This window comes from Colobus angolensis, unplaced genomic scaffold (assembly GCF_000951035.1).
Source record: "Colobus angolensis palliatus isolate OR3802 unplaced genomic scaffold, Cang.pa_1.0 Scaffold9, whole genome shotgun sequence".
In the NCBI taxonomy this organism is placed as follows: domain Eukaryota; kingdom Metazoa; phylum Chordata; class Mammalia; order Primates; family Cercopithecidae; genus Colobus; species Colobus angolensis.
Genome location: NW_012122931.1, coordinates 2,138,122 through 2,152,024, shown reverse-complemented (window position 1 = coordinate 2,152,024; position 13,903 = coordinate 2,138,122). Strand labels below are relative to the sequence as shown.

The 13,903-nt window shown below is 48.3% G+C and overlaps 1 protein-coding gene across 2 annotated transcripts in view; it reads left to right on the top strand.

Annotated features, from left to right (window-relative positions):
* Window positions 1-13,903, top strand: part of LOC105503996 (chromosome unknown open reading frame, human C9orf171) — a 185,307-nt gene that overhangs the window by 47,263 nt on the left and 124,141 nt on the right. The window lies entirely within an intron of this gene.

The window sequence follows — 13,903 nt, the reverse complement described above, 5'->3', positions numbered from 1 at the left end:
CTATGAATTCAACTTTTAAAGATTCTATATATAAATGAGAGCATTCAATGTTTATCTTTCTGTACCTGGTCTGTTTCACTTAGCATGATGTGTCCTGGATTCATTCATATTGTTGCAAATGACAGGACTTCCTTCTTTTTATGGCTGAATAGTATTCCATTGTGTGTGTTTGTGTGTGTGTGTATATATGTATACATATATGTGTGTATATGTATATATGTATATATGTGTATATATACACACACATGCCTTTTGTTTTTTTTTTTTTGAGACAGGGTCTTGCTCTGTCACCCAGGCTGAAGTGCAGTGGCACAGTCTTGGCTCACTGCCGCCTTGAACTCCTGGGCTCAAGCGATCCTTTTGCCTCAGCCTCCTGAGTGCAATGGTGTGATCTCAGCTGCAGAATAATCAGGAGATAGGCACCAATGACCTGGAGATGAGGTTATGGGAAAACTCCAACAACTGGGCTGTGGACAAGGACAAGAGGCGTGAGTCACCATGCCTGGCCTGTATTTTCTGTATCCATTCATTTATTGGTAGACACTTCAGTGGCTTCCATATCTTGGCTATTGTGAATAATCTTGCAATGAACGTGAGAGTGCAGATACCTCTTTGAGATACTGACTTCATTTCTCTCGGATATATACCCAGAAGTGAGAATGCGGGGTCATATGGTAGTTCTTTATTTTTTTGAGGAACCTCCGTACTGTTTTCTATCATGGCTGTACCACAATTTCAGAATTAGTGAACCTTTTCTCCCCTCTTTTATTCATTTCCTTAGTTCACTCCTTTCTATGGTAAACTTTACATTGGAGCCTTGAATTCTAAGTAGGAGATTTGGTCAGAAAAACCCAGTAAGAGTCAGGCCTCTTATCACCCACATGGTCACAAGTTGAATCAGTCTCACAAAGTTGCTTTGGGAAAGCTTCGTGTGGATCCATATGCAGCAGCCACGTGAGCCTGGCCAATTCATTCATTTCTCATGGAATTACACAATAAAGATAACACATTGGCCGGGCGTGGTGGCTCATGCGTGGAATCCCAGCACTTTGGGAGGCAGAGGCAGGTGGATCACCAGGTCAGGAGATCGAGACCATCCTGGCTAACATGGTGAAAACCCATCTCTACTAAAAATAGAAAAAATTAGCTGGGCATGGTGGTGGGCACCTGTAGTCCCAGCTACTCGGGAGGCTGAGGCAGGAGAATGGCATGAACCCGGGAGGTGGAGCTTGCAGTGAGCCGATATCTCATCACTGCACTCCAGCCTGGGCGACAGAGCGAGACTCCTCTGTCTCAAAAAAAAAAAGATAACATGTAAAAAAAAAAAAATAAACACAGGTGCAGGGAGGGGGGTCTCCCTATGTTGCCCAGGCTGGTCTCAAACTCCTGGGCTCAAGTGCTCCTCCCGCTTTGGCCTCTCCAAGTGCTGGGATTACAGGTATGCGCCACTGGGCCCGCCCAGTTCTCCCATTTTCCAGAGGTGAAGACTGAGGCTCGATGAGGTTAGATGATTTGCCCCAAAGTCTCAGGGTAAAGCAGAGAAGCCAGGATTCAGACCCCAGTCTGACTCTCTCCAGATTCTACACTCTGCCACTGATTCTGCATTTTATTTTTTCCCCCTTAAAATCAACTAACGAGCAGAAGAAACTCGGTGCAGAATGAAGCTGGAAGTGCTGCGCTTCCATCTGTCAATTAGAACCTGCCTCTTTCTGGGGATGCAGAGAGTGAACTAGGTCAAATTAATTGATCAATGTTGGTGTTAGAGGACCTCTTCCAAGAAAAGAAAAGCCATATTATTCACATTCCAGTTTCCTTTTAAGCCTAGCAAATAATTGAAAGCAGACTTCAGACAAGTGTAAGGTGACCCGCCCTGACTAGGGTGCTTGGGGTCTTGAATTCACTCGCCAGCTTGGACGTGATCCCTGCTCCTGCCACCAGGAGTGCATGGCCTTTTCATGGACATCCCCATCCACAAAGCAGCATGCAGAGTGGCTCCGGTCCGCACAGGTCAGCACGTCGGTTACACACAGGGTGCCCTCCGTATGTTCGGACCTAACATTCCTCTCAAATACACACGAAGCTGCTGACAGCAACAAACGCGGGGACTTCAAACACCTAGCGCAATGTATATGTCAAAAGAGTGGTTTTCTAGAATACTAAAAGGTAGAATATACCAGAAAATTGGGCTGATTAAAGAACCAACCTGCTACTTCCTCTCTGTACTCAGCCCTAGAATATTTCTTAATAAAACCACCCAACATTCAAAGGATATCCACTGGAGGAAAGACCTACTTAGGAGTGCAGTTTACAAGGCAGTGAGATTATTTGTTTTACCGCAGCCACTGTATTATGCAGTTAGGGGCTGCCAGGGGGGGTACCCATTGGTAATGTGGTGACAATGTTATGTGCTTTGTTTGGGAGTGTGGCTTAATTAGATGACAACTTGGAGGTGCTAGCTGTTCGCAAGGTAATACTGGTCTCCTGGGCTGAGGACTAATTTAGCTTTTTCGTTTAATTCAGAAATGGCGAGAGGGAAGAAACTCAAGTTGTACTGGATCAAGAAACACACACACACGCACATACACACGCACACATGCACACACACAGGCACACGCACACATGCACACACGTGCACACACACACGCACGCACACACACGCGCACGTGCACAATGCACACACACGCACACATGCACGCACACATGCACACACGCACACATGCACACGCACGTGCACACACACGCGCAGACATGCACACACACGCACACATGCACACACACGCACGCGCACACATGCACACACACATGCACACATGCACACACACACACTGATACTATATGTACGTCACAAAACTTTGGTTGCATGACCCTGGGAAGGACTGTGGCCTCAGAGTAGGAGAAGAATGGAATGGCTCTCACATTCAATAAGGTTGATTAAAAGACCTTTCTCTTCCATCATGCACCATAGCAGGCAGTATAATGTTGTGTTAAGGCACAGCTTTGGCTCAGGCAGACCAGACATTGGGCAGGTATTTACTGAACCTCTCTGAGCCTCCATCTTTTTGTAAAACAGGGATAGTAACATTCGCCTCCTGGGCTGGTGCTGGTGAGGATCCAGAACTTGGCAGAGTTCTTAGAACACAGGAAATGCTCCCCAAATGAAGCCTTTGTTTTTTGTTTGTTTGTTTTTGTTTTTGTTTTTTGAGACAGAGTTTTGCTCTTTTTGCCCGGGCTGGAGTGCAATGGCACAATCTCGGCTTACTGCAACCTCCACCTCCCAGGTTCAAGCGATTCTCCTGCCTTTGCTTCCCGAGTAGCTGGGATTATAGGTGTGTGCCACCACGTCCAGCTAATTTTTGTATTTTTAGTAGAGACAGGGATTTGCCGTGTTGGCCAGGCTGGTCTCAAACTCCTGACCTCAGGTGATCCACCCACCTCAGCCTCCCAAAGTGGTGGGATTATAGGACTGAGAAGCTGTGCCTGACTGAAGCCTCTGTTTATTATGAGCGGTCATGGAGCAGAGATACATGAAGGGATAAAGGACCCTGCCTCTAGAATAATCGGGAGATAGGCATCTATGACGTGGAGATGAGGTTATGGGAAAAGCCCAACAACTGGGCTGTGGACAGGGACAAGGCACCATGGAGGTGGGAAGTCACAGAAATCTTCACAGAGGGGGCCAGTCTGGAGGTCGGTTTACAAATTTCCTTTATTGTTCACAAAACTATGATTTTTATGCCATAAAGTTGATCCATTTTAAGCATCCAGTTTGGTTGATTTTGGCAATTGTGTGCAATCATGTCACCTCCATCACAGTAGAGATAAAGAACAATTTCCCTAACCAAAGAAGCTCCCTTTTGCTCCCTTGCACTCACCCTCTTCTCTCCTACTCCTGGCCTCAGCAACCACTGATTGCTTTTTGTTGCTACAGTTTTGTTCTTCCTAGAATTTGATATAAATGGAGCCATAGAGTACACAGGATTTTTTTTTAAATGTTTGATTTCTTTCATTAGCATAAGGCACCTGAAATTTATCCATGTTGCGGCATATAGCAGTACTCCATTCCTTTTCTTTTTTTTTTTTTTTTTTTGAGACGGAGTCTTGCTCTGTCGCCCGGGCTGGAGTGCAGTGGCCGGATCTCAGCTCACTGCAAGCTCTGCCTCCCGGGTTTACGCCATTCTCCTGCCTCAGCCTCCGGAGTAGCTGGGATTACAGGCGCCCGCCACCTCGCCCGGCTAGTTTTTTTTGTATTTTTAGTAGAGACGGGGTTTCACCGTGTTAGCCAGGATGGTCTCGATCTCCTGACCTCGTGATCCGCCCGTCTCGGCCTCCCAAAGTGCTGGGATTACAGGCTTGAGCCACCACGCCCGGCCTCCGTTCCTTTTCATTGCCAGGAAGATTTCCGTTGTATGGGCATACCACAGTTTGCTTATCCACTTGTTCAGTTGGTGAACATCTGGGTTGCTCCCAGTTTAAGGCTGCGATGAATGACCTGTGATTTCCAGACGGACACTTTCGTGGGCATATATTTGCATGTATCTTGGGTAAATACCCAGGAACAGGATTGTGGAGTTACATAATAAACGTACATTTAACTTCGCAAGGTTCTGCTGTATCATTTTCCAAAGTGGCTGGCCCATTTCACATTCCTACCAGCAGGGCAGGAGCATCGCAGTCGCTCCCCATTCTCACCAATACTTGGTATTGTCAGTCTTTTTAAATTTCACCGTTGAATTTCCAGGGATGATTAAGAGTTTTGTAGGCAAATGAGGTGGGGAAGATACTCCAGGCAAAGAACATAGCATTTGGAGAAGCAGGGAAACAGGGAGAAGGATGTGATGTGTGAGAACTGACTATCAGTCAGTATTCCTGGGGCAAAAAGTGGGGGCCTGGCAGTGGAGAAGTTGGGAGAGCAACAGATGGACTCAAGATGTGGATGGAGGCTGGACCATGGGCCTAGACTGTTAATAATAAAAACAATGACTGCAAACACCCATTAAATTCTGCATATCAGCCACCAAACTTCTATGAGATAGGCCCTCCTATTATCCCTTTTCACAGATGAGGAAACTGAGGCATGGTTCATTAATGTGCCTACACACATATAGCTGGTAAGCAGAAGAGCAGAGATTTGAACTCTGGTGGTCTGCCTAGACAGGCCATGAGCTTAAAACCATGGCACCACACTGCCCAGCAGGAAATTTTGGTTCTGATACTGTAGGCCATGAGATGCTTTTAAAAATGTTATGTGGGGCAGTGAAATGAACGGACCTGTCTTTATGCAAGACCTCGTGGCTGCAGAGTGGGCCTGGATTGGAGTGGGTAAGCCGGGAGGCGCAGAGACCCAGGAGGAGGATATGGCAGTCGTGTGACTGAGAGGTAAGCAGCAGAAGGCAAGAAACAAATGAATGGGTTGGAGAGCTACTTAGGAGGCAGCCTGATTGAGTATGGAAGGTGAGGAAGAGACTGAGGATGGATGTCAGGATTTTGACTTGAGCAATGCGAGTGCCTCCAACCAACATGGAATATTTCAGAATGGAAGCAGATCTGTGGAAAGATCATGAATTGGGCCAGGTGCGATGCCTCACGCCTGTAATCCCAGCACTCTGGGATGCTGAGTGACTCACTGGAGGGTGGATCACTGGAGGTCAGGAGTTCAAGACCAGCCTGGCCAACATGGTGAAACCTCATCTCTACCATAAATACAAAACATTAGCCGGGCATGGTGGCACGCACCTATAATCCCAGCTACTTGGGAGGCTGAGGCAGAGAATTGCTTGAACCCAGGAGACGGAGGTTGCAGTGAGCTGAGATCACGCCATTGCATTCCAGCCTGGGCAACAAGAGTGAAACTCTGTCTTAAAAAAAAAAAGAAAAAAGAAGACAAGAAGGACCATGAATTGGATGTGGGTATTCAGTCTTCCACAAACAGTGGACTTTCGGCGCTGGTGGTTTTAACACTCAAGTGAGGGCCCTGAAGGCCCATGACATTCGATGATTCATAGTTTTGCGGAGATTCAAATTTGAATATCCTGCACTGTGAGGTGTGTCTGTGTGTACAGGAGTCATTTGAACTAGTGAGTGTACCTCCTCAGCCACCCAGCGTCTACACTGCCACCCTACTCCATGGTTCTCTCCTCTTCATTGCGTGACACTCATGAAGATATTTTGTCTCTTTCTCGATCCCTGCCACACCCTTTAAGTTAAGGGCCATCACTGTTTGCTCCCCGAGCCAATCCCAGTTGCCTTCATTATGGCATCTCTCCACCAGTCCTCATCCTCTCCATTCTGCCTCCCACCCCGAGCTAAGGAGATGTTCTTTTTTCTTTTTTGAGACTGAGTCTCACTCTGTTGCCCAGGCTGGTGTGTAGTGGTACGATCTCGGCTTACTGCAACCTCTGCCTCCTGGATTCAAGCAATTCTCCTGCCTCAGCCTCGTGAGTAACTGGGATTACAAGTACGTGCCACCACGCCCGGCTAATTTTTTTTTTTTTTTTTTTGGAAACGGAGTCTCGCTCTGTCGCCTGGGCTGGAGTGCAGTGGCTGGATCTCAGCTCATCGCAAGCTCCGCCTCCCGGGTTTATGCCATTCTCCTGTCTCAGCCTCCCGAGTAGCTGGGACTACAGGCGCCCGCCACCTCGCCCGGCTAGTTTTTGTATTTTTAGTAGAGACGGGGTTTCACCGTGTTAGCCAGGATGGTCTCGATCTCCTGACCTCGTGATCCGCCCGACTCGGCCTCCCAAAGTGCTGGGATTACAGGCTTGAGCCACCACGCCCGGCCACGCCCGGCTAATTTTTTGTGTATTTTTAGTAAAGATGGGGTTTCCCTGTGTTAGCCAGGGTGGTCTCGATCTCCTTGACCTCATGATCCGCCTGTCTCGGCCTTCCGAAGTGCTGGGATTACAGGCGTGAACCACCGCGCCCAGCCGGAGATTTTCAAAAGAACAAATCTGGTCTCATCGCTCCCCCATTGCAAGCCCATTAGGGTTCCCCTTGCTGTCTGCAGGGTGGGTCACAATGCCCGTGTCTCCTCCCAGTTGGTGTGCCCTTGGGGGAAGGTCTGGGGTAGACAGAGCTCTCCTGCAGTTCATGCCTTGACCAGAGCATCCACTGCCTCCTCCTAAGGGCGAAAGTCAAGCCTGTTGAGAACATTCTTACAGCAGCCAGGTGGTGTTGGTTTAGGCACTGATGTTATCAATAGGCAAGACCCCTTTCCCGCACCCCTGCTTTGCAAAGAGCACCTGGGCTCAGCTCTGGTTACCTGGGGTACTGCGGGCCTGAAGAGGAGGGGGCCAGGTTGGTGAACAATCCAGAAACAACAGGAGGACCAGCTGAAGGAGAAGAAAAGGCCAAAATAGAATTGGATCATGATTTTCAAGTCTCTGCAGAAGGTGGCTTTTCTGTTTTCCTCCAGAGAGAACTACTGAACCGCCACTAACATTGGATCCTGTGCCCAGCAACTAAGACTCAGGACTAGGACCCCAGTGGAAGCTCTAGGGAGGCAGACTCCAATTAGAGATAAAGAAGAGGTGCCTGAGAGTGTGACGAATCTGTCGCTGAGATGGGGTGCCTTATGCAGCAGGGGTGCTCTGTCCCAGAAGGAACTAAACAGCCTGGAGACCCACTGACTCTGCAAGGAACATTTACTGGACCTGAGCAGGAGAGTAGACCAGATGACCCTTTCTGACTCTCAAATTCTTTGACTCTAAGAAAGAGTTCCATTCCTAATAAGGAAATATCTGAGGCCGGGCGCGGTGGCTCACGCCTGTAATCCTAGCACTTTGGGAGGCCAAGGCAGGTGGATTGCCTGAGCTCTGGAGTTCGAGACTAGCCTGGGCAATAACGGTGAAACCCCATCTCTGCTAAAATACAAAAAAATTAGCTGGGCGAGGCGGCATGCACCTGCAATCCCAGTTACTTGGGAGGCTGAGGCGGGAGAATTGTTTGAACCCAGGAGGCAGAGGTTGCAGTGAGCTGAGATCGTGCCATTGCACTCCAGCCTGGGTGACAGAGCGAGACTCCGTCTCAAAAAATAAAATAGGCCGGGCACGGTGGCTCAAGCCTGTAATCCCAGCACTTTGAGAGGCCGAGACGGGCGGATCATGAGGTCAGGAGATCGAGACCATCCTGGCTAACCCGGTGAAACCCCGTCTCTACTAAAAAATACAAAAAACTAGCCAGGCGAGGTGGCGGGTGCCTGTAGTCCCAGCTACTCGGGAGGCTGAGGCAGGAGAATAGCGTGAACCCGGGAGGTGGAGCTTGCGGTGAGCTGAGATCCGGCCACTGCACTCCAGCCTGAGTGACACAGCGAGACTCCGTCTCAAAAAAATAAAATAAAATAAAATAAAATAATAAAGCCAATATAATTCATATATCTGGTAGAAGGAAATATATCTCATGTTGGTTCCAACTGAAGCCAAAAGATTCGTTAAGAAACCCCACAGAAACCGTTTGTTTTCATAAAAAGGGCTTCAGTGTGGGGGCTGGAGCCAGGGACACCAGGTAATGAACCCCAACCCTGTATCTTGCTGCCCACTCTTGTAGCAATTCCTGGATTCTCAGGTAGGATTCAGAAAGCTTGGATCATTCTGGATGTTTTCTCCCTTAATCATCTTTTGGTCTCTCACTTCGTGAGAGCCATCTGCTTTTCGCATTTATAATACTTTCTTTTGGAATGTTGTCCCTTACTGATTCAGAGAAAGGAGGACATTTGTTTTAATAGATTTGAATTTTATCAGCCTGTGTATTTGCACCAAAGCATAATAATAATAAATTACAGTCCTAATAAGTAGGTTGCCCAGAAGGAGGGTGGTGGCACCCCCAATAATTGATGTACATTCTTTGGAGTTTAGGGGCATCATAATTTATCGGGGTTCATTTTTTTGTATCCAATTTGAGGGAAGGCAGCTGTGTTTTGTATGCAATAAACTCTGCCATTGTATTTCTTGGCTAAGCAGAGAAAAGCATTATTATTTTTTGCCTATTTCCTAGTTATTACTGCAGTATCTAGTAGCTTCTTTATGGGAAAGAGTTTATCAATATTTCAATTATAAACTCCAATTTTCAGGAGGTTTGTAACTCATCTATTTAAAAATCAGATCAGGCTGAAAACACAGCGAGTAGCTTGTCATCCCAGGAAACCAAGGGCTTTCTAAAATATTAAATAACCAGTGTAAGTCAGTTCGATGTCTTTGAACTTTTAGGGTAAAACTTTGGTTTTTCTTCCGCACATGAATAAAATGGAACTGAGCTTCTTTTTCCATCAAACGTGGTTCAGGTGTTACTGAGGTTTCCGTCTGCAAGTAAAGGGAACAGGCGCTGAAATCGGCGTCTCTGATATTGTTCATTGGTTGGTGTGTTCTGGAAAAGCTGCCCACACATCACATTTTTTACCAACTGAGTAACAGCTTGATACAATGCCCTTTTGAATGGAACCACATGGTGAATCCTTTTCTAGAAGTGAAGACTACTTCAGGAAAGCAAGTAAGCACTCCTAATTATTGCAACAGTATCCTAGCTTTGAGAAAGCAGACATACCTGTAATGTAGCCAGGGGCCAGCATTGCCCTTGTCATTGAGTGGATGGGGACAGGCCAGCCGTCTAGTGGCCCAGCCCTCCTGGTAGACATGTGGACCTCAGACACCTAAGGCCATCTGTTGACTTCAGTCAGTCAGTGACTTGAGCCCGTCCTCCCCACCCACACCACACACTGAGGCACTTCTTTCAAAGCCCCCTTAAGTCAGAGATCACTTAGAGCATCCCAGGATTACCTGAAGCGAGGACATCACAAAATCCCATAACATCCTACAAAAAAAAAGAAAGAAAAGCCAAAAAAATTAGCCTGCACAAAGAACTCTAGTCCATGGGAAGGCCCAGTGATATCTGGTGAAGTTTGTTCTACTCGCAGATCCTAGCTGGCCCTTTCCTAGGCCTTATTGGGCCTGGGACCTTGTTGATGACAATACCATCTGTCATTGCAGCAGAGCCCATTACTGTGGGGCTCTTACCTTAAAGAGGAGAACTGGCCGGGTGCTGTGGCTCACACCTGTAATCCCAGCACTTTGGGAGGACGAGGTGGGTGAATCTCCTGAGGTCAGGAGTTCGAGATCAGCCTGGCCAACATGGCGAAACCTCATCCCTACTAAAAATGCAACAATTAGCCAGGTGTGGTGGTGGGCACCTGTAATCCCAGCTACTCAGGAGGCTGAGGCAGGGAGAACTGCTTGAAACCAGGAGGTGGAAGTTGCAGTGAGCTGAGATGCCGTCACTGTACTCTAACCTGGGCGGCAGAACGAGACTCCGTCTTGAAAAAAAAAAAAAAAAAACAGAACTTCGAGACCAGCCTGGGCAACATGGTGAGACCCTGTCTCTACTAAAAAAAAAAAAAAAAAAAAAAAAAAAATAGCTAGGTGTGATGGTACATGCCTGTGGTCCCAGCTACTCAGGAGGCTGAGGTGGGAGAATCGCTTGAGCCTGGGAGGTAGAGGTTATAGTGAGCTGAGATCGCACTACTGCACTCTGGCCTGGGTGACAGAGTGAGACTGTCTCAAAAACAAAACAAAACAAAAAAAGCAAGACAAACCCCACATCTCTCTTCACTCAGCTCCCAACAGGATGCAATTGTCAAGGAAAGGCTGTAACTCCTAACTGTGGGATTTGGGGAGGCCACAGAATGTAGTAGCCAGGATGTGGGCTTTGAGGTCCACAGACACAGACCCGAGTTCTCATCCAGCGCCAGCCACTTATTAGCTGTATAACCTTGAGCAAGTTATTTATCCACTTTTAGTTTTCCCTTCTCTAAAATGAGGACAATCACACATTCCTGGTGGCACTGCCATGGCGATTCAATGAGGAAACGTGGGTGCTGGGCCTGGCACTTGTCCTTCCACGAATATTTTATGAAGCACCTGCTGCGTGTCGGATACTATCCTAGGCCCCGTTGAACGAGACAGGTGAACTGCCTCTCTCGTGCTTACATCTGAATGGGGAAAGACAATAAACACACAGCCGAAAGGTAGCATCGTTTGTAGTAAGTGGCTGGGCGGGGAAGGCGGCTCAGAGTGGGTGACTGAGGAGGGGCCCTGTCCATAGTAGCTGTTGTCCTGCTCCCTATCTTGACATCTGCTGCCCCTCTCCCAGCCTCATGTGTCTTGTCACGTGCCTGTGCCTGTTCCCATTCGTACCCCGTCTTCAGCCAGCACTTGACTCATTCATCTTCCTATTCCCTAGGACACCTCCTTGGTATGGCACCGGGCATGTGGTCAAACTCCAGAAATGTGTTCAAATGAAACTTCTGAAAATGCTAGACAGGGGCAGTGCCTTCTAGCCCTGTGGGTGCAGAGTCCTGGCCCTAGGGCCACCTCTTATTCAGTGATGGACTTGAGCGCCTGTGCAGAATCCCATTAAGATTTCCATAGCCTGGCCCCACTCAGCTCCCTTGGTCCTAACTCTGTGTCCTCTTCCTCCGGTCTTCATGGAAAATGGCATCTCAAAGAAACCATTCCGTTTGGGTAGCAACCACCTGGGAGATGGGAAGAGGCCGCTGATCCAACTGGAGATTTAAAGAGTTTTTTTTTTTTTTGAGACAGAGTCATACTCTGTCACCCAGGCTGTCATGCAGTGGTGCAATCTCAGCTCACTGCAACCTCCACCTGGGCTCAAGCGATTCTCATGCCTCAGCCTCTCGAGTAGCTGGGACTACAAGTGTGCACCACCATGTCTGGCTAATGTATTGTAGAGATGGGGGGGGGTCTCACCATATTGTTGCCCAGGCTGGTCTTGAACTCCTGAGCTCAAGTGATCCACCCGCCTCAGCCTCCCAAAGTGCTGAGATTACCGGCATGAGCCACAGCACCTGGCCCCAGGCAGGTCTTTAAAAAGAACCATGAGTGGTCCTTACTGTGAAAGCAAGTCAGGGCAATCCTTCTTATGTGTGCAGGAGCTGACTGAGCCCCCTAAATCGCTCACCCCCACCCCTGAAGATGAGGAAGATGAGGCCAAGGTTTGCGTATCCTCTGGATGTAGCCCTTGGCCCGGGGTCCAGTTGTGTGATCCTGGGGACTCGCTCCCACGCATGCCCACAACACTCAGAGGAACTGACAGGCGGCCGCATCTTATGAAGGGGGTGGGGAGAAAGGATTAAAATCAAGATTTCGCTATTATTTTCTTCTGATAAAAGTGTAGCGAGGAATAGCTCGACTGTGTCACTGCCTAGTTTTTCATTTGTGTTTTTTGTTTCTTGCTTCAATATCTTCCTCCAGCTGCTCGTGTCTCCTTTCCTTTTCTCCTCACTTTGATCTATTCGTTTTCCCCAGAAATGGGGTTTATAAATCATTGTAATGCAGCCTTGGGAAAGATGGTGCTTAGTGCAGGGAGAAATACATCGCCGCTAACAGCCCCGGCAGGGAGAAAAACTCTCGCCTTGTTGCTGGGTTCTGGCGACAGGTTACTGATGGTATTTGCTTTTTATGTCTGCGCGCGTGCCATTGGGGCAGGGCCGTGGGGAGCGTTCCGCATGCCACCTTGGTAATATTTCAAGTCTCCTCCGGCAGTCGAAAACAAACTGCTCCTGCCAGCTCTCAAGGAGGCAGAGAGAGAAAGGGAAGGGAGACACGAAGGCAGGGAAGGAGCATAAAGACGTGTGCCTGTGATTATCTGGATCCCACCCCGGATAAAACCAGCTCCTAAAACACCTCTTCCCCTCCCTGAAACCGTCTGCACATTTGGATTGACATAATTAATCTGGTGTCCCGGATCGTTGGGTCCGAGTCTCCCAGGCACAGTTAGGAATCTAACAGCCCCGATCCCTTTTTTCTGAAGGCCCAGGGCCTCCCTCCCTCATCATATTTTATGATCCTATTTTCTCTGCAGCTCAGAGCAGCAGAGAAGCATGGGGCTTGAGGTGTGGGCCTCCTTCTGACTCAGAGCGGCCTCGCCGTGCGTGTGAGATCCGGGGCGAAGCAATGAAAATCCTGCGAGGTCTTAAATCAGAACATAAAGGTGGACCCCGTTATCCTAGAGCCAGGCACGCTTGCACAGATCCAGGCTCTTGGGCAGCCCTGAGATGCGCAGAAGTGCAGCTTCCAGTCGCAGCGACAAGCTTTTGATTTCTTCTTCACCGACAGGCCTCTCCACCTTTGTCTCCCTGGCAGGCGGGTGTGGAAGGCTCAGCTCATCCCCACTCTCCCGCATCTTCTTTTCTCCACGTCGGGCATTTCGGCTGAATTTTGCCATCGTTGCTGTATCTGTCCATTTCATCTTGCCTGTGTGAGCTACGTGTTCATCCTACAATGGTCAGGAGAAGAAAATGCTTCTTCCCCTTCACAGGTCAGGTCCACACAGGGCAGAGTGAAATGGAGATAGTGAGTTGGGGAATTAGCATTGGGTAGCTCAGCACTGGCCGGTGGAACTTTCTGGAGGGAGCTCTCTCTGCTGTGTCCAGTAGGGTCACTACAAGCCGGATGGCTAGTGAGACTGAAGACTAAACATCTAACTTGACTTAAGTATAATTAATTTAAATCTAAATAGCACTTGTGGCCGGCAGGTGTCATATTAGGCGGCACGGATGTAGCCAGGCACGCTGGAAAATTCAGAGGAGACGCTTCTTTTGGTGATGTCTTGTTATACCTGGAGCCACTGTTTCCAGCAGGCTAACACTAAAACACTGAGGCGTGTGCAAGGAAATAAAAGGGTGAAAAAAGCATGAAATGGCTGAACCCTTTTGAAGTCACACTCTTCCTCCAAGTACACCCAGGGGTGAGGATACTCGCAGACTTGATAACCAGACCAGATCGTGGGAGAAAATTTCCTTCGAGGTAAAAATGAAAAGATAATCCGGGTAAATTGTGACTTGCCCTTCTGGTGGCAGCTCGGTCTACAGCCCTGGAACTAATTTTTTTTTTTTTTT